The 26,755-nt window shown below is 44.6% G+C and overlaps 1 long non-coding RNA gene and 2 other non-coding genes across 5 annotated transcripts; 1 reads left to right on the plus strand and 2 right to left on the minus strand.

Annotated features, from left to right (window-relative positions):
• Positions 1-548: 548 nt before the first annotated feature.
• LOC139360241 (uncharacterized) lies at positions 549-16,182 on the minus strand. 3 transcript variants are annotated; one of them, XR_011617520.1, is made up of 4 exons: positions 15,841-16,182; positions 14,088-14,518; positions 8,950-9,156; positions 549-738 (listed from the first exon to the last, which is right to left on the minus strand). It is a non-coding gene; the product is annotated as an uncharacterized lncRNA (long non-coding RNA). The 3 variants fall into 3 exon arrangements; XR_011617519.1 differs by lacking the exon at positions 549-738 and having other exon boundaries at positions 8,889-9,156; positions 14,088-14,515; XR_011617518.1 differs by lacking the exon at positions 549-738 and having other exon boundaries at positions 8,889-9,156.
• Positions 1,410-1,481, minus strand: TRNAQ-CUG (transfer RNA glutamine (anticodon CUG)). Its single transcript has one exon. It is a non-coding gene; the product is annotated as a tRNA-Gln (tRNA).
• An 8,767-nt stretch (positions 16,183-24,949) lies between the features above and the next one.
• On the plus strand, positions 24,950-25,021 carry TRNAE-UUC (transfer RNA glutamic acid (anticodon UUC)). The gene has a single exon. It is a non-coding gene; the product is annotated as a tRNA-Glu (tRNA).
• The last annotated feature ends 1,734 nt before the right edge of the window (positions 25,022-26,755 follow it).

Genomic DNA, 26,755 nt, shown 5'->3' on the forward strand with positions numbered 1-26,755 from the left:
ATGCTGCAAAGCTGGAGGTGAACAGCAGTGCCCTGGTCCCTTCCTACACATATCTCTAGGGATAACAATTTTTAATGCATGCAGCCAAACTCTACATAAATACTCTTAGCCTTTGTCCCATTTTCCATCCCAGGCCCTACAGTCCAGCCTGCAAGGGGAAACGGAGTTTGTGTGTTTCCTTGCCTGCCAGTCCACTCCAAGGACCAAGAAGGCGTCCTCTCCCACCCCCTCATCCTCCAAACGGAGACCCTCAAAGACTGTGGTGTTTTTCAGTCCTTCATAAATGCCCTCAGCCCCAAAATATAAAAATCAGAGGGATGGTCCTGAGTGCCTGGAGCGACATCTTAGTTCATTCCCAAGACCCATCAGGAGACTTATCCCAAGTGCTCTGAAGAGCAGGAGAAAACGTTTTTTAACTGTGGTAGCGTCCTAAGGCAAGACTTTGGGGCAGGGTCCTGGCAGGACGAGGGGGAGCCCCACCGTCAGAGACTCGCCCCTCAGAGCTGCTGAGGTTCCTCTTTCCCGTGGCCCTGAGGGAGCTCGGCCGGGGCGACCGAGGATCAGAACCCGTGCTCCCAGCCCGCGCGCTGGAAGAGGCCGCCGCGCGGATTTCTCTTTCCGGCTGAGATCCTGGGACGAAAGAATAGATCTCCTGGAGTCAGGTTCCAAAGCTTAGAGAAACAGCGACTTCTAGGGCCCGCAATGGAAACGTAGGAGCTAGAAATTCGGCATAAAAATCTAAATATGAAGAACAGAATAAATTAACATTCAGAATCAGATGGGCCATCTGAATAAAACAGTGCTACTCCCAAGTTAGGTTTCGAACCATAGACCCTAAACTGAGACACAATCGCCAATGACTGAGCTAACCCCATCAACATTTCTCACGCCACTGTTTACTTTCCAAAATGACAATGGGTGCCATTACGAGATTTCCCGGGCGAAAGGAATCTCCGGGTCTAGGATTGAGGGGCGGCAGCCTTTTTGGTGGAGGAGACCTCTCACCCCGAGGCCCAGGTCGCCCTGAGAGGGGGTGAGGACTTGCTGGGTCGCTGGGTCCCTGGCGTGGGGATCCGAGCCTCCGATTGCTGTTTGCCAGGAGGCTGGCCCAGGAAGGGGACCCTGCAGGCTCGGTCATCCCGACTGGATGATTCGGCAGTTTCGCTGTGGTCGGGGCCACTGCGAGAACCCGGTTTCTGGGACCCGGAACACCGAAGAGGGAGAGGAAGAGGGAACGAAGAGCACGGGCGACATCGCGAGGCTCAGACAGAGGTAGCAGAAGGGACACGGAGGCCTGCAGCGCAGAGCTTCTGAACGTCAGCAGAATCCCCATTCCATTTAGGGAGTAAAAGACGGCACTACCCCATTTAGGGAGTAAAAGACGGCACTACCATCCTAATTAAACAGTAAGGTTCCACCGAGACTCGAACTCGGATCACTGGATTCAGAGTCCAGAGTGCTCACCATTACACCATGGAACCAAGCAATACAAACTTGCTGCAGTAGTCTGAATTCCTAATAAGTAGCAATAGTTCCCACCTACCCATGTCAAGACATTTCTTTTGATCCCACAAGCAACACTTGAGGAAGGTGGGCCTGCAAGAAGAGCCACCCCTCTTGCTTCCTCTCTGCCCTCTCCTTTGATCGACTTCTATCATTTCATTTGCATCTCGGAAAATGAGGCAAAATCCACTTGGGTTTAGGGCCAGAGAAGAGCCCTTGAAGCCTCGGTCATAGAGTTACTTGTGCCAAGGTGAAATTCCTTCCTTCCTTCCCTCCCTTCCTCTCTCTTTTTTTTTTTTTTTTTTTTGAGACGGAGTCTTACTCTGTCGCCCAGGCTGGAGTGCAGTGGCCGGATCTCAGCTCACTGCAAGCTCCGCCTCCCGGGTTTACGCCATTCTCCTGCCTCAGCCTCCCGAGTAGCTGGGACTACAGGCGCCCACCACCTCGCCCGGCTAGTTTTTTGTATTTTTTAGTAGAGACGGGGTTTCACCGTGTTAGCCAGGATGGTCTCGATCTCCTGACCTCGTGATCCGCCCGTCTCGGCCTCCCAAAGTGCTGGGATTACAGGCTTGAGCCACCGCGCCCGGCCCTTCCTCTCTCTCTTTCTCTTTCCTCTTTCTCTCTTTCTCCCTTTCTCCCTTTCTCCCTCTCTCTCTCTCTCTCTCTCTCTTTCTTTCCTTAAAGCCTCGGTCGCAGTTTCCTGTGCCGAGATGAAATTTCTCTTTCTTTTCTTTTCTTTTTTCTTTTCCTTTCTTTCTTTCTTTCTTTCTTTCTTTCTTTCTTTCTTTCTTTCTTTCTTTCTTTCTTTCTTTCTTTCTTTCTTTCTTTCTTTCTCTTTCTCTCTTTCTTTCTTTCTCTCTCTCTCTCTCCCTCCCTCCCTCCCTCCCTCCCTCCCTCCCTCTCTCTCTCTCTCTCTCTCTCTTTCTTTCTTTCTTTCTTTCTTTTTCCGTTGAGACAGAGTCTCCTGTTGCTCAGGCTGGAATGCAGTGCAGTGGCAGTGGCAGTGGGCGATCTCCACTCACTGCAAACTCCGTCTTGTTGGGTTCAGCTGATTGTAATCCCCAGTATCTGGGATTATAAGCAATGGCCACCATGCCAGGCTAAATTTTGTATATTTAGTAGAGATGAGGTTTCGCCATGTTGGCCAGGCTGCTCTCGACCTCTTGACCTCAAGTGATTCACCAGCCTTGGCCTCCTGAAGTGCTGGGATTACAGGTGTGAGCCACCGTGCCCAGCCCAGAGATGAAATAGCTGTAAAATTTCTGTTATTTTCTTTATGCTTTTCCTTCTTTTCTGTTTGCCCAAGGAGGCCAGATGATTGTCAAAACAGGACATGGTACTTCCTGGGCACATTGCCCCCTTCCTCCCTGTAGTATGTAATAGAAGACAGCAATCCAGTGAGATTGGGAAGCACAGAATCCTTTATTTTTTTCTTCATATACTTCTATGTTTGCTTGGTTGGTTGGTTTTAACAAAATTTTCTCGCCAGAAATGGAGATTTGTTGGATTTAAAATAAAAGCAATCAGCCATGTTGTACATCTCTATAAAACACTCAAACCAGGCCATACTCTCCTACGATGACTCAAAATCAGCCATATACTGTCGAGGTCAGGAGACAGGGTCCTGATATTTAAGCACAGTGTGTTTTCTCAAAATTGGCCAAGTTGATGCCATTCCAATTTCTCAATATATCATGACCCATTAATTGCAGTCTTTAAAAGCGCACATGTATTGTTACTGAAAGCCCAGGAGTTCAGCCGAGGCCCTGCTTCTCAGTTCACAGAAAGCCAATCATTGAGACATCGAGTATTGCTGAGGAAAAAGGCTTTAATTGGGTGCTGCAGCTGAGGAGATGGGAGATCAGTCTCGAATCAATCTCCCTGGTCAACTAAAGTGAGGGGTCTATGTAGCAGGGAATAAACATAATTGTGGGTGGGAAAAGAGGAACTAGGGAGGGGTGAGGAAGCATTCACGATGAGTGAGGGGACTGACATCTCATTGTCTGGAGGCTGTGATCTGCTGAGTTTCAGGTCTATGATGCTTTTTGAGAGCCCTGAGGGTCCTTTCCTGAGGAAGGAACTCAGATAAAACAAATGTAAATTTCAAGCTTTAAGACCAGAAGGGTCAATTTCTATGTCTGTCCAAAAACACTGTCTGTGGGACTATTGGGTCGATTTCAGTCCCCACTTTCTATTTGTCAGTTCCTCAATCATGGGGAATTTGGTCGTCGATCTTTCTGGCTGCGTCATGTGGAGAAAGGGCATCCTGGGCAGCTCCACACCATGGGTGAATGCATGGCCACCCAGGAATCAAACGTTTATCCAATACTGTAGTTTCTCCTGAAATACAATCTTCCTCTCTCCAGTCCCCCATTTCCACTAAAGACAAAACACAGTAGGACCAACGTACCTGCCAAAGAAGCTTCAGTCCCCTATACTTGGCCTGATTACCCACACAAAGTGCAGCAAGAATCATTGTTCATATAGGCTTTCCTAAATGGGCTTTGCTGGAACATTTCACAATGCCATTTCAGGCAAAGCCCTGGGAAAATTATCAATTCCTCCACCTGTGTCCCATTATAAAAGAAAACAGAATCTTATTGAACTTCTGCAAACAAACACATTGTCACAAGTTAAGAATATTCAATTTACAAATTCTGGAGAAATTCGGCAGAGAGAGAAAAATATGCCTCAAATTCTGTTTAGAAGACTATTCTACTCAATTGTTGCAGGCTATAAATAGCTCAAAAGGAAACAAGTTCTCCAGACTCTGAAGAATCAACAATGTTTGAAACAAAGGCCATAAAAACTTATTTCAGTCCTCTATTAGTTCAATCCATGCAATCAACTCCTGCTCTGTGTCCTATTCGGCTAGCAATCTCTACGAACACATCAGCCTGTCTATTAGTGCCCTGGAAATTTTCTCTTTAGTTCAATGGCACAATCTCCAAAGTTACCAGAAACCTCCATCCGAGAGTCCTTTTTATGGACTTCCCCCAAAGAAGCAAGGCCTGGACTGTAACTGATTTTAAGTCACTTTTTGAGAAGAATCAAAGCAAAATAACAATTGTGGATGACAAAAGCCTTAAGACAGCCATAGTTACAGACACAGTTGACAAGTGAATTCTGTTGTTTCTGTGGCATACAACAATTTAACATAATAATCATAATAATTACTGACAGCATATCTGAACTCTAGGAATCTCATACAATCCTGGAACACACATTAACAACACATCTGTGTCAACAGAACCCAAAGGAAGTGAAACACCACCTCAGATTTGACATAATTCAAATTATGCATAATTGTGCATAATTCTAGCATAACAAATAGGCCTAAGAAGCTTAATATATCTCTCTTGAGCTTCAAGAACCTAAAATATCCAAAAAGTTAATTTGAGGTCCAAAGGGCTGAATTTAGAAACTTCACTCTTAGAAAGTTTGCCAGATATCAAAGTTTTGAGACACTTGATACCACAAAATAGGATCACAGGTCACCTTAGAATAGTCAATCATTTCGACAAAATGATAAAACAAAAATGTTCACCCTTTGCTAGAAAGGAGGCTGAGTTTTCTGAACAGTAAGTGCTAATGAAGACAACATGAGGCCATGTGTATCTGTCTCTCCCCTTCCTTCTTTTGCCCTGCAGTTTACTTTGAAAGTAAACAAAAATATTTTATCTATTATTAATACTACACAAACATTTTGATCAAAAGAGAAAACCAAATTTTACCTTTGTGTGGTGTATTAACATGTTAAAGCTAATTTTAATAAAACCTTATACACAAATTTAACTTTAATCAGTTTGACCATGAGGTAAGAGTTCCAAAAACCTTTCATAACCTTTCATACTTTTCAACTTAAGAGTAGATAAATGCTCTAGAAAACCCTGCTATTTCAATACATGGGCCCAGATGCTGGCCTTGCATCAGTGTGCTCCTGAGTGTAATGTCTAATTTACAGAAAATCTGAATTTGAGAGGCCAGGGTGGGCAGATCACTTCAACTTAGGAGTTTGAGACTAGCCTGGGCAATATGGTGAAACATTGTGTCTACCAAAAATACAAAAAAAAAAAAAAAAAAAAGAAGGAAAAGAAAGAAAGTCTCTGAATTAAACTTATCCCTCAAACTCCGGCCTTACAATTCTCATGTGCCCACCTCTTCTGTCTAGAGGAAGAGGGTGCATGAGGTGGAAAAGGGGACATGTGGGATTGTTGGGCCTAGAGGGATTGAATGGTTTCAATTTCTGGTTCCGTTTCTCATGAAAGCAGTTCATTTTAATTGTCACCTTCCCCAGGGTCTGAAGATGAGGCATTGATTGGTGTCAATATTCAAGATTTAGCAGGCCGGGCGCGGTGGCTCAAGCCTGTAATCCCAGCACTTTGGGAGGCCGAGACGGGCGGATCACGAGGTCAGGAGATCGAGGCCATCCTGGCTAACACGGTGAAACCCCGTCTCTAATAAAAAATACAAAAAAAAAAAACTAGCCGGGCGAGGTGGCGGGTGCCTGTAGTCCCAGCTACTCGGGAGGCTGAGGCAGGAGAATGGCGTGAACCCGGGAGGCGGAGCTTGCAGTGAGCCGAGATCTGGCCATTGCACTCCAGCCTGGGTGACACAGCAAGACTCCGTCTCAAAAAAAAAAAAAGATTTAGCAGGAGAAGTTGCCTTTTTCAGACCCAGGAGTCAAAGCCCTGTAAGCTAACAGCACAAGGATTAGTTAATAGGACATTTGTACTGCAGAAAGTTCTATTTCCCTCTCATGTCACCAATAAAAACACTGTGATTTGGTGTCCAGTGGTTACTGCCTGCAGCACTTCAAACCACTGTATTAAAGTGGTTAGGATACTCCTTGCATGTAACTAGTTGCCAGCATTCTAATGACAGAACTGTGATAGAAAGCATCAAAAAGGTGACAGAACCTATGCCAAACTTTTCAAAGTAAGACAATTAAATTTTCTCTCCATCATTTAACAAAATGCTAAATGCAAATACCAGTTTTGGAAATTCAGTATGAGGATAAATAATCTCCTTTTATTTAAATACTATACAACAAAACAAGAACAAAGTGAGAATAAACACACAGTCATTTTTTTTCCCACTATTTTATTTATTTATTTTGAGACAGAATCTCCCTCTGTTACCCAGGTTGGGGTACACTGGCAGGATCTCAGCTCACTGCAACCTCAAGCTTCGAGTCCTAGGTTCAAGGGATTCTCCTGCCTCAGCCTCCCGAGTAACTGGAATTACAGGTGGGCACCACCATGCCCAGCTGATTTTTGTGTTTTTAGTAAAGATGGGGTTTTGCCGTGTTGGCCAGGCTTCTGGCCTTGAACTTCTGGCCTTCAGTGATCTGCCCGACTTGACCTCCCAAAGTGCTAAAATTATAGGAATGAGCCACCACACCCAGCCTTCTTTTCAGCTATTTTAAAAGAGCATAATCACATATTTCCAAGATTGGTGTCTAGATATGCTACTGATTACTGATTAGGTTGCTTTCACCATTAAAATCTTCAAACCAGTGCAACAATTGTACATGTTTTGTTTTCAAGTACACACATGAAGGCCCAACAGTGATACCAGGCTTGGGATCAAAAATCACTAGAAATTCTCACATCTTGTTTTTATTACCACTTAATCCAAGTGAATGTCACTTAATTTTAATAATGGTAAACACAACTTAAGGAGGTTGAGAGAAATCCCAATCAATATAATATCCTTAAGGACAAGGCCAATCTTTCTGGACGTGGAAACTTTGTACCCACATCACAGGTTTTCCTCATTAAAGGAAAGGGTCTGCAACCAACTCAGTTGATTGATTGAAGCCAACTCATATTACTGATTGCATTGAATGTGTACCAAACCTCAGGCCATGGATGCCTGAGTCCTAGTGTTCCTGTGACATCCCCTTGGGGTATTGGAACTCTACCTTTCAATGATGGGAAGTCTTGGGCAAGAGCACATCTCCTCCCCTTGTCCAGTATAGACAGCTTTTGTGTCTAACTCTACCGCAGCAGCTGGCCTATACCTGGGGCCAAGGGTTGGAGTGGTTCCTTGCTCCAGCATCAGTGGTAGATGCCTTTTGTTTCATGTGAGAGAAGCAACCAGGTATTGTACCTGTACTCTGGTGGTGGCTGATAATGACCTATATGCCTACATCACTGTGGCAAACTCAAGAAATTTGCTTTCCCTGCCACGCGTGTCTTGTCAGCACTTAGGATGTGAGAGGAAAGACCCAGCAAATGGGCAAAAAACATGCTACGTATCTGGGACTCTCAGAGATTCTAAGCTGTCACAATAGTTCACACTTGGCCTTTAAGAAACGATGAAAACTTCAGAGATTATCTCCAACCAACATTTATGGCTGCCATCTTTTCCTTCCATTATCTGTCAAAGATGATGAACCGCTTCATGTGTTTGTCCTTCTATAGGGGGTGTCTCATGCTTTGGACTTCAGTTGCTTTGCAACTTCGCTCTTTGGTGAGATCAAAACACATGATTTCGCAGACCATACAGCATTTTCTTGTCATTAGAGTGGGAATAACTGTCTCTTACAGATTTCTACATCTTAAACTACTGTTGAATCACATGTCTGATTTAAAAAATCTTTATATTCTCCTCTATTTCTGGATTAATTTCCCTTCAGGATACTACACAAATTCTGTTAGCTGATCACTTCTTTTGAGGCTCTGAGGTAGACATAGTGAACATCTTGACGATCCCTACAAATGAGCCTATTCATTAGGTGCTCAAGAGAAACCTGGGCCCAGACTAGTAGGAGACACACAACTGTCACCCACAGCTCTAGTTGAATTTTTATCATGAGGCTCTTTCTCTTCAATCAGTATACTAGTCTTAGAACAAGATTGAGTTTGGGTAATCTTAACTTTGGGTCTATCTTAAAACAGGCTTCCTGAGCAGCTACTAAGATTTGCTGGGACTACAATTTCTGGTCAAATGTGAGCCAACAGAGTAAAGACAACACTCTTGACCCAGGAGAAGGCAACAGTACATGGATACACCACATTTTTCATCAACCTCAGAACAGTTATCTCAATGAATATTTAAATTAGTGATTGAAATACTTGTTTCCCCAAGCATGTGATGCTGAAAATTGGAAAAGTTGCCTTGGTTGTCTAAATGATTATGTGCTCAGATTGAATTTGAGGGGGTACACAGGTGCGGCCTCCAGTGGAAAAGATTCTGAGAACTGGATGTGGGTAGAGGATGCAATTATGGAACTTGATATCTTTCCCACCTTCTTTTCTTTCTTCCCATTTCGACTGGTCTTGTAATGCTAGGACCAGGCATCAATACACATACAACTAAAAAAGGCAATATTAGTGCAAAAGACACAGTGTCTATACAATGAAATTAGATGGTACCTATTGCTGAAGTTACTTTAATTTCACATTGTGTAGCCCAATAAGGTGAATGTCTCCCACCTACCAAGGGTGTTAGTCAGCTCAGGCTGCCATAGAAAGATATGAAAGGTTGGGTGGTTTAACAACAGGCTTTTTTTTTTCCTCAAAGTTCTGGAGGCCAAAAGTCAGAGATCGATGTGCACGAAGAGTTGGTTTCTGAGGAGGCCTCTCTTCCTGGCTTGCAGAAGGCCACTTTCTTGCTTTGTGCTCCCATAGCTTTTCCTCCGTGCCTCTGTGGAGAAAGAGAGAGATTCTTTGATGCCCTTCCTCTTCTTATATGGACACCATTCCTACCAGATTAGGGACCCACTTGTATGGCCTCATTAACCTTAATTACTTCCATAAAGACTCTATCTCTAAATACAGTCAAGTTGGGGGTTAAGCTTTCAACATACGAATTCAGGGGAAAACTATTCATTTTATAACACCAAGCAATAGGGCGATCCTATGATTCTTTACCTATTAAATCCTATGACATTTGCCTGGTGGTGGCGCCAGGAAGAAGTTGTTAGTAAGGCTGCTATTATGGCTAATTCCATGATTAGGAAAGCACACCTGAGCTGAAGTGCCTGCCATATGGGAAAGAGTGCAGGTCAAACAGATATTAAATGAAAATTGGGGAAAATGGTAGCAAACAAAAGCAGTGCTTTTAAATCCAGGAAGGATTGAAATTGTACAATTTCATGGAAATCCTATTGTCTTTATCAGGAGAATGACTACACAAGGTTTATTAACTGGGGGAAAAGGATGATGTGGATTAAGGACCACACCTGATTGCTCAGCATAATGTGAATTCTTGACTAAACAGCTATAGGGTGTGAAGGAAAGATCAGCAGTCGAAGAAAACTCAAAGATTTTTGGACTGAGCATATGGAAGGATGCAGTTTCCATCCACAGAGGTGAGAAAATAGCAGGTGTGGCAGGTTGTAGGAGGAAAAACAGAGATCAGTCCAGGGTCCCAAAATTTTGCTTGAAAGAGTTTTCCATTTGCCCTGTCTCCATTTCTGCATCAACAGATCGAGACCATCCTGGCCAACATGGTGAAACCCCGTCTCTATTAAAAATACAAAAATTAGCTGGGCGTGGCAGCGCATGCCTGTAATCCCAGCTACTCAGAAGGCTGAGACAGGAGAATCGTTTGAACCCTGGAGGCAGAGGTTACAATGAGCCGAGATCGCACACTACACTACACCCCAGCGACAGAGCTAGACTCTATCCCTAGATAGAAGATTTGCTAGACAGAAGATTTGCCTGGTGGAGTGTAAAACAAACAGGGGTGACAGAAATGAGTTCTGTGGATGTGCTGCTCTCCACCTGGGGCCCATCCTTCATTTTGCCAAGACCACCAAAGACTGGGCCTTCCTCGACAGGAGGGGGTCCTCTCCACATGCCTCCCCTTTCCCTGGGCCCCAGTCCCCCACCACTGAGTGTGTTTGCCCAACCCCACAGCTTCTCTTCTTTCAGGAATGTCATTTCTTGAGCCGCACTCCATTGCAAGATGTGGTCCAATGGTCTACCCAAGGTCCAGGCAAAGAATCAGTGATCAGGTGACTCTTTGTATTGCAGGGATCTGACAGCAGAGATGATAAAAGTTGCTCTGGTTTTAGCGCCAAATATGTAGAAACATAGAGACCAACCAGACCCACTGGCTGCTTCAAAACTGTCTCTGCAAAGTCCCTGCTTAGATAAATTCCACTCTGGGGCCGGGCTCACCCTGTAATCCCAGGAGTTTGGGAGACCGAGGTTGGTGGATTATGTGAGGTCAGGAGTTCAAGATCAGCCAATCCAACATGGTGAAACCCCGTCTCTACTGAAAATAGGAAAATTAGCAGGAAATGGTGGCACATGCCTGTAATTCCAGCTACTTAGGAGGCTGAGGCATGAGAATTGCTTGAACCGGGAAGGTGGAAGTTGCAGTGACCCAGGATCGTGCAACTGCACTCCAATCTGGGTGGCAGACTGAGACTCTGTCTCAAACAGACAAACAAAAATTTTAAAAAGGAAAGATAAATTCCGCTAGGGAAAGAACCCAAGGACTATACAGTAGCTTCTTTTTTTTTTTTTTTTTTTCTTTATTAGAGAGGCTGTGACCTCCCTGAGGGACAATTACAGTAAGTAACTGTAAAAACCACAGGGCACAAAGACAGGACACTGCATTTGCCGGAAATGGAATCCAGGTCTCCCGTGTGGGAGGTGAGAATTCTACCACTGAACCGCCAATACCTCCTGACCCCAAGCTCTGCAGCCTTGGACACAGTTAAGACACAGACTTGGGGAAAGGAGTCAAGATTTTTGCCATGTTCTCTTTGATGAGGCTACCAAAAGAGACACCCAGAGCAAAGGCTTGCAGTGGAGATTTGCATCAGGCAACACCACAAAGTTATGGCTTCACATTAAAAGAGCTGACTTGAAAAAGCCTTATTCTGAGTAGGCTCTGTGCAACTGGATAACAAACCTCTGTAGGAAAACATCAGAAATTCACCCAATTTCTTGTCTCTGGTCCTATATCCAGTGTGAGCCTGTGGAAAGTTCTTGCCTTGCTCCTTGATGTCTTCTCTTTGCCTCCCCATTGCTTGGTGCTTCCCAAACCCTTTCCTCCCAACCTTGACACGAACATCATTACTTCCTGCAAAAAAGGCCATAAGAACACGGGGACCCCGGTTTGGAAAGCTGAACTCTTGGAACTATGCCTGGGATACTCCAGGAGACCAGGGTGAAAATTGAGCTTCTCTCCTCCTATACCTCTTTCGAATTCCCGAAAAGGCCTGCTTTGAATATTTAACCCTTTTCCGCCCATTAAACCATTAGAGCTGGCATTTCCTTTCTATCCAATCTGAGAGACTTAAATCCATTATAGTTTTAATGGATTTAAAGCATTTCCCCCCAGTTAATAAACCTTGTGTAGTCATTCTCCTGATAAAGACAATAGGATTTCCATGAAATTGTACAATTTCAATCCTTCCTGGATTTAAAAGCACTGCTTTTGTTTGCTACCATTTTCCCCAATTTTCATTTAATATCTGTTTGACCTGCACTCTTTCCCATATGGCAGGCACTTCAGCTCAGGTGTGCTTTCCTAATCATGGAATTAGCCATAATAGCAGCCTTACTAACAACTGCTTCCTGGCGCCACCACCAGGCAATAATTAGCAGTAATTAGTGTTATGTTGGAGATGACGGGCATGGTTAGTCTCATTCTCACCACCTCATTGTATGATTTCTGTGTTTTTGCTTTGTTTATAAAATCTCTTCCTGCCTTTCTTAACTAGACTGGTCTGTCTGGGTAAATGTTTTGTTTTCCTGTAGTGTTTTTGAAATTCCATGTCCCTGATTAGTTAATATATTTTCTTAGATCTCAGGTGCACAGGGAAAAGGTAATCATGTGCCTTAGCTCAGGGCACATTATGGTGGCTGCTCTGAGCAAGGCCCTTACTGTCTTTCCTTCTTTTCTCTGTTTATCCCACTCCCATTTCCCTGTCCACTTCCAGAAACTCGTTCTGAGGAGTTTAGTATATGCTCTTTTATCCCACACTTTCTCTGCATATTTCAATAAGGGAATGTCTTTGGAAAACATACATTGTTCTTTGGGGATGGGGGATATTAAAACAACTTTAAAGTGTGAATTGGTTTCCAAAAACCCATTCCATCCTCTTTACTCCATTTTGTATACTATCTCCTCAACTTTTCTATTCTAATAGAAAAGTTTGTGTATAATGTGGGGAGGATAAAAGAGTCAAGCCAATTTAAAATAGGCAAAACACTTGAATGGTGTTTGTTTATCAAAGAGAATTTCTTAATGGCCAAATGGCATAAGAAAGGATTCTTGGCTTCATTACTCATTCAGGAAACACAAATTTAAAATGCCATGATACACCACTACACACCCATCAGAATGAGTAACATTTAAGAGACAGGGAAAACCACTGGCTTATAAAAATGCAGAGCAAGTGTAATTCTTGTTGCTGGCAAGAGAATATAACAGTACAGCGGGGAGTGGTGGCTCACGCCTGTAATTCCAGCACTTTGGGAGGCTGAGCTGGGTGGATCACTTGAGGTCAGGAGTTTAAGACCAGCTTGGCCAATGTGGCGCAACCCCGTCTCTACTAAAAATACAAAAATTAGCCAGGTGTTGTGATGGGCACCTGTAATCCCAGTTACTTGGGAGGTTGAGGTTGAAGTAGGAGAATTGCTTGAACCTGGGAGGCAGAAGTTGTAGTGAGCAGAGATCGTGCAATTGCACTCCAGCCTGGGTGACAAAGTGAGACTGTCTCAAAAATAAAATAAAATAAAATAAAATAAAATAAAAAGATAAAAGAGAATACAATAGTGCCACCATTCTAAAATACTGTCTAATAGTTTCTAATACAGTTGACCCAGCCACTCATGACCCAGCCACTCTATTACTAGGTTTATACTCAACAGAAATGAAGGCACAGACCCATAAAAAGGCCCATAGTAGAATATTTGCAAACACCTTATTCACAATAGCCAAAACTAGAAATATCCCAATTGTCCATCAACTCTAGTATATTCACATGTTGGAATAGCACTCATTAATAACACCAAAGAGCTGAGCTACATGCCATAAAATGGAAGCATCTCATAACCATTGTTGCATTAAAAAAAAAAAAAAGAAAAACGCTGGCACAATCAGTATAGTCCTTTATGTGATTTCTACAAGAAGCAAAAGTATACCACAGAGATAGAAATCAAATGGCGATTGCCTAAGTGGGGATGGGGTGAGGATTGACTGAAAAGGGGCTCGCACGACTTTTTGGTCTGTTGAAACTGTCCTGTAACTTGATCTAGGTGATGGTTTCTTTTGTCAAAATGCACTGGGCTGCACACTTAAGATTGGTGCACTTTGGTCTCTGTGGATTATACTTCAGTCATTTACTGATAGCAAAAATAAATAAATAAATACAAACAAAATTTAAAATTGGGGTTGGAGAATGTCATTAACTTTAGATTTTATTGTACTCTTTCGGTTTTATTTAAAATACCCAGTTGGAGAGCGAACTCTCGTCTTCTCTTGTCCATTTCTGATTTGGCCTGAAAAGGCCCCACGGATTTTTGAAATATCTGAGCCAGAAAAACGGGTAGGGCCACATCAGGCCAACAGTAAAAGATTCCAATAAGGCTGACTAACAGGGGGGACCTCACCTTTTGGGTGTTGTACTTGCTCAGAGAGGAAGCAAAAGCCTTTCAAGATAACCGGACCCCTAGGCGTGCAGGGTAGGAGTTCCCTCTGTTCTCGACTCTACCGAGAGTTCTAAGCCACAGGAAAGTTGTGACCTCTCTAGCCGCAGGTCAACGGCGCAGCCTAGGCTCAGGTTGGAGGCGAAAGGGAAAGAAGAGCGCTGCACTCAAGAATGGACGTTGCCATGACTTGGATTCCAAGCCAAGCCTCCTGCGGCCACAGCGTAGAGTACTAAACACAGTATGATAACCGCGAGCCGCAGGAGCTGAAGCGCGCCGGGCTCTTTCTTCAAACTTAATGCAGGGCTGCTTTCGTTTTGGAGACCTAAGGGTCCGCGTAGATTTCGTTCTTTCTTGCTGTCTCTCCGTTTTTCCTCCCTTTCTTCCCCATTCTGCTACAAAAAACAAAACAAAAAAAAAACAACAAAAAAACACACTTCTCACGTCTCCCGTGTGCAGTCCTTACCGCTGCACAAAGCTACTGCGAAGTTTAGCCTCCCAGGTCCACGCCTCTATCGACTTCCTTGCCCTCCTCCTGGCAATTCCCTGTTGGATTCAACCCTTGGCCGGCTCCGGCCTCCTGCCCCAGACAGGCACACGAAAACAGCGCAGCTGAGCCCCGGCAGCTCCCTGCCTCAGAGCGGGAAGAGAGGCCACTGGAGGCCTCGCCCCTTGCGCGCCCCAGAGGATGCCGAGAAATCAATCGGAATAAATGCTTTTTAAAAAGAGCTTACAGCCGGGCACGGTGGCTCAAACCTGTAATCCCAGCACTTTGGGAGGTCGAGACGGGCGGATCACGAGGTCAGGAGATCGAGACCATCCTAGCTAACGCGGTGAAACCCCGTCTCTACTAAAAAAATACAAAAAAGTAGCCGGGCGAGGTGGCGGGCGCCTGTAGTCCCAGCTACTCGGGAGGCTGAGGCAGAAGAGTGGCGTGAACCCAGGAGGCAGAGCTTGCAGTGAGCCGAGATCCCGACACTGCACTCCAGCCTGGGCGACAGAGTGAGACTCCGTCTCAAAAAAAAAAAAAAAAAAAAAAAAGGAGCTTACTTCCCCTTCGTGATGAACCTCCGCAACATGTCGAAATCCTGTCTCTACAAAAAATACAAAAATTAGCCGGGCGTGGTGGCGCGCGCCTGTCTTCTCAGCTACTTAGGGACTGAGGTAAGAAGATCACTTGGCCCCGGGAGGTCGAGGCTGCAGTGAGCCTTGTTTGCACCACTGCACTCCAGCCTGGGCGACCAAGTGAGACCCTGTCGCAAAACAAAACAAAACTTCCCCATAGAAAACTAGTTCATGATTTACATTCTCAGGACTCTTCAAAGGACTAAAATCTAAAGGCGACGACCCTGGTGCGTGGCAGACCCTGCTCCCCGCGAGGGGAGCAAGAGCGACTCTCATCACCCCCCCTGCGGACACAGGATCCGAAGACGGCAGCGAAAGCTCCGCAGCGGCCCCGAAAGCGACTGGGCAGGGTGGGCACAAGCTCCCTCACTGGGTGAAAGCGGCGCAAAGAACGGGAAGAGGCATCCTGGGAGCCCACCGGGCGTTCAGCTTCCCTTGGGCCCCCAGGCGGCTGGGGCCCGGGTCGCAGACGGGGCGTTTCCGGGAGCTTCTGAAGCAGGGGAGGGGCAGGGCCGGCGAAGGCCATTAGGCTGTCCTTCTGGCTCCAGAATCTCCCAACCCGCGGGTGTGCAACGTGATCAGTGCGACTCACCGCTCTAATCTCTTGGGTTTTCTCTCCGGAGGGCAGGCCCTCAGGACAGAAGGGATGGGGAGAGTTTGGTGGGTGTGCCCTACATGTAGCGCCCAGTAGAATCAGTAGTAGTAGTCTCTGTGGCGCAATCAGTTAGCGCCTTCCTCTGTTAACAGAAAGGCTGGTGGTCCCCGGACGCCTCGCTTTGTTGTTTTAACCTGTTTCTGTTGATATACAATCAACTCCTGTTCAGAGCCGCATGGCCCGGCCATAGCGATAATAATTGACAACTGATGCCTGAGCTCTATAAGTTTCTATTCTATGCCTCCTCCCTAGATTTACTTTCTTCCCTGTACTGATATCTCATAGGCCAGTACAAAATGGCGCTCTTCGGGGTTCTTCATCACCCATCTTCCCGCGCTGGGGAAGATGATCAACTTACAGCGCAGGCGCCATTCCGCGCCGGGGAAAATTACCAACCGATGGCGCAGGCGCAACATGACCTCCGACCCAAGAAAGGGAAACCTACCTGGCCACTCCCACCGCAGGGCCACCATCATCGCCCTGGCCCAACCTCCGCCCCTGCTGGTCTATATAAGGCATTACGCTGCCACCAATAAACGAGACTTGATCAGGATACTGTCTTGTCTCCATTTCTCCTGTCTCTTGTCCCCCTGAGTTCCCACTCCCTCTTCTAGGGTCTACATTGACGATCCCGCGGGACGGGACAAACTCCAGCCTAATCAGGAGACACACATGTCCTCTTCCCCACCTTCTTAGGTCTGAGGTTTGGCAAGGGCCATGGTGCCTTGTAGCTGTCAAACTCAGGAATCCCAGAGACCTTAGACAGGGACTCACTTCTAGTGTGATAAAAATGTTCTTTGCTCCCATGGAAGGCTTGGGGGAGTAAAGTGCCTGGACTTTTTCATGTTTAATAATAGGAGACCTATTGCAGTAGTATTCTGTCCCTAGGATGTGCCTGGGTTTAGTGATTCTTCTATCAGTAATGTGACCAGTGGAATCAGTCATCCTCATGGTGATCCTCGCCATTGCTTGTGAAAACAGCATTTCTTCCTCTGTTTGTGCATGATTTATTTAACCCTTTTCAAGATGTTTTTGAAATGAGGTGGGTTTCATGGCTTTAGGATTACAAATGATGCTGCAATCTCCACTATTCTTGTACACATATTTTTGGTCACTCCTGCAGATATTTCTATAGTGTAGAGAACAGGATGTGCCAGTTTTACACTACAGCATTTATGTAATGCTTCTTATTTGAGTACATTCTGCAAATTTATCTTCCATGGGAGCAGTACCAAATCATATTCCAATTTGTTTCCCAATTCTATTAATGTCCCTTTTGTCGTTTACTTGCCGGCACAACAAACTTTTCTACACATCGATGTATGATATTCCACTGAGGGGAGGGGCATCCTCCTGGCTTAACTGAGGGGGTGAACAACTGAAGGACATGGTGGACATTACACACAGATATTCTGTGGCATAGGATGAGCTGCTAAACTTCTAGGATGTTTTAAAGTCCTCCAACATCTGTAATTGTTTTCTACGGTGACCAAGCCATGCGGGTCCAGAGAAGATGTGCCACAGTGACCTCTTTGACAGCTTTCTGTCAAGTCGTTTATCCAAGGGGAGCAAAATCACAAAGGTCCCAGATGATTTTTTTCTTCTCCCCTTTCCTCTTTTCTTCATAAATCTTGGTTTTGCTTTTGTTTGACCAAACCAATCTAATGCCTGTTCTCCCTCCAATACAATGGTAAATCAACACACAAATAGCTATCCCTTTATTATTCTTTGATAGATTTCTGCAGTGGCTATGTCCATAAAAATTAGCCCATTTGAGATACATCATTGGAGCCAACAGAATGAGCCATTTGCGATACATCATTGGAGCCAACAGAACCCTGCACCCAACAGGCACCTTTTGCAGACCTGGGCCCTTAGAGCTATTGGCTCATGTTCCTTCAGTTCTTCTACCGAACATTATGAGTAGAAACTGAGGTCTTTGGCTTTTACCCACTACTATGGCTATAGTACATTTTCTTTCTCTTGTCTCTCTCATTTTTATATCATGATTTTCTGCCATCAGTGGCACCAGTGTGGGTTTCTTGTTTTGATGTTATCGAGTGAACTTCTGGGATTGTTTTATGAGTATCGGTATTAAATTCTTCTGTTGATGAAGACTTGTGTTGTACCCAGTTTTTCCTTAGTATAAAAATGAGGTTAATAAGAACATTTTTGGTAGAAGCCTTGTTGGATGTATTGCTCATTTTATGGGGGTTATCAATAAAAGCAAGTGTGCTTCCTTTTCAGGTAGGCTTAACTCGATAAGAAACTGCCAATTATTAGAACAGCTGTTGTGCTAAATTGCAGTCCAACTAACATCACACAGTAATATCATACACACTCTGTATGAGGAAGCAGGAGAGGCAACAACTTTCAAAATCAGTTTTTCTATGTTTCCTTTCATTTTTTTGTGAACCCTTAATGGCATCTTTGAAGGTAGCTGTGGTCACACCAAGTGTCACCACCAGCCTATTCAAGTCCCACTGCAGAGCCATGGATTGATACAGCAGGACAACCCTGCCAAGTCTCAAGCTCATAAACACGATGATTCATATGAAATGAGAAGGGTCAGATGATTCCTCCCTCTCCTGCCATGTCTGTGCCTCTCTTTGCAGCTGCCATGTCACTGAAAACAATTGCTCACGCTTATTTTCTCAAAGATAAAGCTAGACATTAGTCAAAGCTGTGAAAACAGATTTTATTCAGTAACTACTGACCATAGAGGAAGGGGCTGAGCTCCATTGCATTTGTGCAGAGGTGATGGCATTCTGATCAGAGAGTAAGGCAGGGGAGAGGGCGGGGCACAAGTGAAACATTACAAAAGATTGGTCATTGTAAGCTTCTGCCCCATCAGGACAGCTGTGTCTACCAGCTGGCAATATTAGACGTTAGGATTCTAACCTCCCACAGAGACCAGAAGACAGAGACTCAGTCCTTCCTGAGGACTACCCCTCAAAGGAATGGCTTTCAGATCCTGGGGAAAGACACACTGGAGTCCCTAGGAGATACACACATTCCTCAAAGGGCTGGAAGAGGATTCCCTTCTTAGTAAGTGCTATAAGAATGAACCTACCATCATCAGCAGGTATTGGCTAGAATTAAAGTAAGTTCCCCTGGCAGCCTTGAGCTTTCTTAGGTAGGCTTTGTCATGGGAGCTTAGGGTCATCCACGGGACATGGTCATATGCTATTAGAAGCCATGATAGAGTCTGATCATCTCTTAGCACAGAGGTTTAAACTGAGTGTTTGTTTGCTGAGTTTGGTGGTTCTCACTTTCCATCCCCCCATTCCATGGCCAGGATTTTACTGGACTCTGATAGATGGACACGGCCACGGGCCATTTCCAGTGACATTCAAGCAGCCCAGGCATATCTATTGAGATCTGAATGAAAATAAAGGAAACCATGAGATTGAGAGTGGGCCCCACAATAGGTATGCATTACCAATATTCAGGAGATAAACAAAAATATTTCTAGGCTTTATCAAAATGGAAAGTGACTTATGCAGCTAGAATGAAATTCAAACTTACATTATCAAAGTATCCAGTTTATTAATATTTTGTATAAGAAAGCCATGGCAAAATGACAATCCACAAGTGGCAATGGCATGTACGACTCCATAATGTCAAAATTATCCTCACATTAAATGAAACTCCTACGTGTTGCTACAGTAAGGGAACAGAAGCCAATGTTATGCTGGAATATATTAATTGTCATGGGTTAAACAGGCAGGACATGATGCTACATTTTTTAGTCACTTCTATTGAGAGTATTTGTGAAGGTTAATTTTTGTGTCAGTTTGACTGGGCCAGGGGATGCCCAGATATTTGGTTAGACGTGATTTCTCACTGTGTCTCTGAGGGTGTTTCTGGAGGAGACTGACATTTGAATCAGTAAACTGAGTGAAGCAGATTGCCCTCCTGAGTGTGAGTGGGCCTCATACAACCCATGGACGGCTTGAATAGGATGAAGGGTTAAGAAAGCAGTTTTTCTGCTTCACTGTCTTTGAGCTGGGACGTCAGTCTTCTGCCTTAAGCCTTGGACTTGGTCTTGAACTGTATTCGACTCTCCTAGGTCTAGAGCTTACTCAGAGTAGAACTTGGGCTTCTCTGCTTCTGTGTGTGTGTGTGTGTGTGTGTGTGTGTGTGTATCCTGCTCATTTTCTTTCTCTGGAGAACTAATATAGTATTATATGCCAGTTGCCAGTTTTTGTCTTTATTCTTTTGAAAGGTGTAAAATAAATAAATAAAACAAAACCGTGGAAGGCTCTCAAAGAAGAACAGTAAGGACTACTAGAAGTTTTAAAGTTTTAGGAAAAACTCTAAGAACAGCTTTTGTTAGAACTGTCTTTAAGAAAATGACGGGTGTTGGGAAAAATATTGTTGCTTTAATGTTTTTAAGCAAAGGCATGATCAGTCAAGGAGAAATATACTTGGGATTTTTAAGTTAATTTTTATGTTTTAATAATTCACATACAATCTTAAGAACTCAGAGAGAAAAAGAGAGGTCCCTTGTACCCTTTACTCAGTTTCCTCCAATGGTAACATCTTCGTAATGTTTCCAAAATTGTAATATTTGTAAATACTGCAAATGTATTGTAAATGCAACAGTACCAGGAGCTTGACATTGATACAAGCAAGGTACAGAACATTTCCATCAACACCAGGATTCGTCATGTCACTTTTTTTTATAGCCGTGACCCTGTCTCTTCAGTGCTGCTCCTCCTTCCCTCCTTAACCCCTGGCAACTACTAACCTATTGCCCATTCATATAAAATTTATTCATTTCAAGAATGTTATGTAAATAGAATCCTACATGTCACCTTTGGGATTACCCTTTGTCCACTCAGCATAATTCTGTGGCGATTCATCCAGGTTATTGTGGGTATCAATAGTTTGTTGTTTTTTAAAATATTAATGAGGACTATTTGATGCTATGGACATACAACATAGTTTGTTTAACCATTCTCCTAATGAAAGTCATCTATACATTGTTTCCCCAGTTTTGCCTATTAAAAACAAGGCTGCTATAAACTTTAAGTATACAGATTTTGTGTGAACATAAGATTCTATTTCTCTGTGATAAATGCAGGGAATGCAATTTCTAAGTGGTATGGTAGTTGCACATATGGTTTTAAAAGTAAAAACTATACAGATATTCCCAAAAGTGGCTGTAACCTTTTACATTCCCACCAGCAATGTATGAGTGATCCAGCTTTCTCTGAATCCTTGACGGAACTTGATGTGGTTAAGCTTTTCTTTTGGTCATTCTGATAGGTATGTAGCAATTTCTCATTGTGATTTTAATTAGTATATCACTAGTTGCTACTAATGTTCTGATTTCAACATATGAATTTGGGGGAGGGGGCTGGGCACAATGCATCCCATAACAGTGTATATTGTGGTGTGGTTGCACGTTCTAAAATCGTCAATTTAAGTCCTGCTGGTTGATCATGCTGTTGGGTTCTTCTACATTCTTGTTGATTTTCTGTTTGGTTGTTGTATAAATTGTGAGAAAGGGGGACGTTGAAGCATACAGCTATATTTGTGGATTTGTCTAGTTCTCTGTTCAGTATTTTCAGTTGTTGCACAGACATTTATGACTTTTGTCAGGGGAGGAGTTGGTGGATTGGTTGTTTCTTCATTATCTAATGTTCCTCTCTGTCTCTGATTAGTTTCTTTGTTCTGAAATATACTATATCTGACATTAATATAGCCAGTCTTGCTTTCCTTTGTCTAAGGTTTGCATGATATATCTTTTCCTATCCTTTTGATTTCAACTTGCCTGTATCATCATATTTGAAGGTAGTCTCTTTGTAGCCAGGATGTAGTTGGGTCATGTCCATTAACCTACTCTGCCAATCTGTGTCTTGTAATTGGTGTACTTAGGCCATTGATATTTAATATGATGATTGATATGGTAGGCCTTAAGTCTGCCATTATATTTTTCCTTTTGTGTTTGTTCTCTCTGGTGTTGTTTTCCGGATATGCTTTCTTTTCCTTACCTTCCTGTGGTGACTTGAACATCTTTGAGAATAGTGTTTTGCCTTATCTATAGTGTTTTTGAGTATATCTGTTTGCATAGCCCTCTTGATTTTTACAGATATTCATATGTCTGTGCATCTGCATCTGACCACACAGTACAGTGGTATCATTGTATCAGTTTCAGTGAATGATAGACGAGTTACCTCCCTTGTAGGTCTCTTTACCCTCCCCGTTTATAATTGTTTCAAACATTTTCTTTAAGGAGAGTTAGAACCCCATCGAACCATGCTACAATTTTTTCTGAAACCATCAATCATAGTTTAGAAAACTCAAGAGAAGAAAGTCCTATTTTGCTTACCTCTTTTTTTTTTTTTTAATTTTCTTTCTGATGTCCCAAGGTTCCTTCTTTAATCATTCCCTTTCTGTCTAGAGAAGTCCCTTTAGCCTTTCCTTTAGGGTAGAACTGCTGGTCAGAGATTCCCTTAGCTTTTCTCAATCTGAAACTGTTTTGATTTTCCCCTTAATCCCTGAAAGATGTTTCTGCTGGAGAGAGGAGTCTGGGCTGACAATTGTTTTCTTTCACGGCTTGAAAAGCACTGGGCAACTTCTTTCTGCCTCCATGGTTTCTGATGAGAAATCCATCATCACCAGAATTGTTTTTCCTTTCTAGGTAAAGTGTCACCTTTCTCTGTTGCTTTCAAGATATTTTCTTTGTCTTTCATTTCCGACATTATATTTTTTCACGTGTCTTGCCATGGACCTCTTTGGGTTTTATCCCATTTGGGATTCTCACGGCTTCTCAAACCTGTAGGTTTATGTCTCTTGCCAACTCTGAGAAGCTTTTAGCCATTTATTTCTTTGTTTTCAGCCTTGTCCTCTTCCTCTTCCCCTTCCAGACATAGGTAACAACATGAAAGTGAGACCTTTTGAGGTAGTTTCACAGGTCCCTGAGGTTCAGTTCACTTTCTCACCCAGTCTAGTCTTTCCCTGTTAAGATTGTATAATTTCTTCTTTTTTTTTCATGTGCAGTGGATGGATTTCTTTGCTGTGCACCATCCATTCTGCTGTTCAGCCTATGTGCTGGACTTTTTATTTTGGTTGTTGTATTTTCCACTTCTAATACTTCCATTTGGTTCTCCTTTAAATCTTGTATTTAATTGCTAAGGCTTTCTATTTGTCCATTGATTTCAAATGTGCTCATAATTACTAAAGCATTTTCATCAGGCTTGCTTGTTTTAAAATCTTTGTCAGACAATCCCAACACCTCTCTCATGATATTGCCAGTGTGTATTTGCTGTCTATTTTCATTCAGTATGAGATTTTCCTGGTTCTTGGTATGATGAATGATTTTCAATAGAAACTTGGACTTTTGGGTATTATGTTATCAGACTCTCGATTTTATTGAAACCTTCTGTTTTAACTACCTTTTTCTGAGTCTGCTTCTGCAGGGGAAGGGGAGTAGCGCCATCTCATTGTAGCCAGGTGTGTTTAGAAATCCAGGTTTCTCCCCTGACCTACCTCTGTTGACACCCTAAGTGGAGGGCCCGTGAGGAAAGAGCAAGGATGAGGCCCCTTGGCTTGGGTGAAGGGTGGGCAGGGAGGGTCCTGCGGCTGCTGGGAGGACCAGAAGGGTCGATACCCTGTGAAAGAATGAGCCCTGATTGCCGGCGCCAGGAAAAAGGCCCCGAGGCGGGGTCTACAGCCTTGAAGGGGCGGCGTCCACACTCCCTTGCGCCCGGGACTTGGAAGCTCAAAACCCGCCGGCTGCTGCAGCTTCTGGGAGCCGGAGAGTGTCAGCCGGGCGAATTCCGCACACCGGCGCTTAGTTCTGGAACTGGATACCCCGCAGAAAGAATCGGGATCCCGTAGCCCGGTTATGGGTCTCCAGGGCCTTCATTTCGGGAGCAGGCGGGGAACCCTCAGCCTGGCGCTATCGCGATCCGCAGTCTTCTTACCTGAGGGATCGCAGGTGCTTCCCGGGGCCTTTTGCCAGCACTTTCCTGGGGCCGCGGGAATGTTGAGATGCAGTCGAATTTCATCCGTCATAGGCAGCAATATGCAGTTGCCCAAGGCGGCGCCTAAGATTTTCGTGGATATGTCCTCCAGAGGCGGTGTTCGGGTCGTTTAGCTAGAGTGGGGTCAGCAGGTTTGCCTCACACACACAACGTGGCTTTCATAATGACCTTTTCTTTTTCTTTTTTTTCAAGGGAGGGGAATGGACCTGAGGGGTGGGATGGGGGAACTTAGCTGCATCTTTGATCACAAGAAGCACGGGAGGAGTTCCATTACTACCTGAAACCCCGCTGAGCACTAGGAACTAGGCCCGGTTTGCCCGCCGTGAGTTGGATCGGAGACGAGGGCGCCGGATGAGGTGGACGTCACGTTAGCTTTAGATCCAGAAATTTCCAGTCTTCTTATCTATCGCCGAAATCTTCTTTCTGAAGATTTCAAGCTGACAGCTACAATGTCTCTGAAACCAAGGAGGTCTTTCCTGTGAAGCCCACTTGGCTTCCTCGCGCCCTGACCTCAGTTGCGGAACCGGTTGAATTGCGTGGCTGAACAAAAGAAAACGAACCTAAATCTGCACCTGGAGCTCGAGCCAAAGACCGCTCAATTCAGAGTTTCATGCTCTACGAATTGAGCTAGTTGGGGGCGAAAGGGGATCCCTACACATGTCTTTATCGGTAGAGCCCCTTGAGCCAGTTCAGAGATCAGGAATCAGAAGGACTCCGCTCATCACTCACTGAGAGCCAAGTCTGCACTTTGGTGGCGAGGAAACTGAGGCTCGGAAAGAGAACAAGTGCTTGGCTCTGCCTCACACCGTGCTACAGCTAGGCTAGAATGGAGCACCGCTCAGTTTCCTTGTGGCCTGGCCTCAATACAGCCCAACGCAGCGGCCAGGCTGTCAGAGGTGAGAGGTGTTGAGCAGCTGGGCAGTGATTGCTTGGAGCCCTGCAGTCCGCTTGGGTCACAGAGAGCCATTTTCCGTTGGGCTCTCCTCTTAAAGTTAGTATTTACCTGCTGTTTTTTTCTTCAGACAAGGAAATTGGTATTTTTGTCGGCTTCCCTGGTGGTCTAGTAGCTAGGATTCGGCGCTTTCACCGCTGCGACCCGGGTTCGATTCCCGGTCAGGGAATGTGTTTTGCAACATCCCCAAATTGTGTGCGAAGATTTGATAGAGAAACACACAGGTGATGATTAAAATGCAGAAATATGTTCCCAGCAGTAATATTTGTAATAATAAATGTTCATCAGTTTGGAAATGTTATATGTTGCGATCCCTCCATACCTTAAAAGGATATGCAATTATTTCAAAGATGGATGTAGATAATGATAATAGCTGCAATGAGGCCACCGGTGATGATGACAGTAATAATGACTAATGCTCTTGGAGTGTTTACTATGCATCTGGGCATGGGCTCAATGTTTTACTGCCGTGTCTTATTTAAACTTGGAACAACCCATTCGGAAACACATTCCTATTGGGCCCATTTTACAATGCGGAAATGGAGGCACAGAAAACCTGAGTGACTTCAGAGTCACACCGCCATGGAATGAGGCTATCTGCTCGCATCTACGGCTTCATGGAGAGAAGAGCCCAAGGTTCTCTTGTTCTTCTGCTAGGGACTGTCATCTTCTCAGAGATGTGCAGCCTGAAGAATCAGCTGAGGCAAGTGTGAGGAGGAGGGAGGGAGAGAAAGGAGGTGTGTATTGGGCTTGGGATAGGTAGATTCTGGAGCTCCAGAACTGAGCTTTTGCCTAAAATGCACCTTTTGTAAACAGCATTTATTTTTCTAACAAACCCTTAAGCCTTCAGGCAGGATTTTCCTCATCTAACTTGAAGCAGATGGGCAACAAAGACCCCATATATCTGGACGTGGAAGAATGAAGGTCCGAAAAGAACAGTTACAAGGTTAACTATGCCTCTGCGTGGAACAGGACAAGTAGTCTTTAGTTTTTTTGCGAATGACTGCCCTGATTGCTCCACAAAGAGGCAAGTGGTGCCTGGAAGTCTGAAGACATCTGCCTCAGACACCTGTCCGTTATTAAATGCCCCCATCCCCAGGTTGTGCACCCTCACTTCTTTGTGCCATTGCACAGGTTCTAGATGCCTGAGGGTGTGGTGACATGGAGGCCAGAAGTTGTGTGGTTGTCATGTTTCCGAGCTGACACCAGGCCGTGTGAGTAGGGGCAAGATGCAGGAATGCCAGATCCACCACATTCTCCCCGGTCCACACTGCCTCCTGCACTTCCCCTATGGGAAGCCGCCCCACCGCAGGTGACCACCATAGCCTCCTGGTCTGAAGTCAGCCACTTCCTCATCCTTCCCTATGCTTTATTTGTCGTGCTCACCGCTTGCATTCCCTGTGCCCAAAAGGAGAAATGCTTGTGGGGAGGACACGAGCCGGTTGTGTTCCCACTGCCCGGTCCCTTCTTGATGCCTCCAGATGTGGGCTCGGTGGGGCAGGACTTGCTCACCATGCAGCTACTCACCTAGAGCAAGGCTTCACACCTCGTGAGCACCCAATGCTCGGTGAATGAAGGCGTTCCAATGCAGGTTTCTGAGCGACATCAAGAATTCTACTGGACTTCCCACTTTTAGTCCTTTGAATAATTCGGGTAATGGGAAGATAGAAAAAGCTTTTCAAACCTGGGTGTTCTTTGTAAGGTTTATTCCAAGTCTAGAGGCACCTTCTGGAATGAGCTCCCCTCTCTGTAAGGGGACACCCCCCCAGCCTGTGGGACTCTGTAGGCAGAGAGGAAGGTAAACCCTGAACATTGAAGAGAAGGAGAAGAAAGTGGGTAATACTAGGGGCAGCCTGGAGTATGAGAGACAGACAGACAGACACAGGCACACAGACACAGATGG

Source organism: Macaca nemestrina, chromosome 1 (genome assembly GCF_043159975.1).
Source record: "Macaca nemestrina isolate mMacNem1 chromosome 1, mMacNem.hap1, whole genome shotgun sequence".
In the NCBI taxonomy this organism is placed as follows: domain Eukaryota; kingdom Metazoa; phylum Chordata; class Mammalia; order Primates; family Cercopithecidae; genus Macaca; species Macaca nemestrina.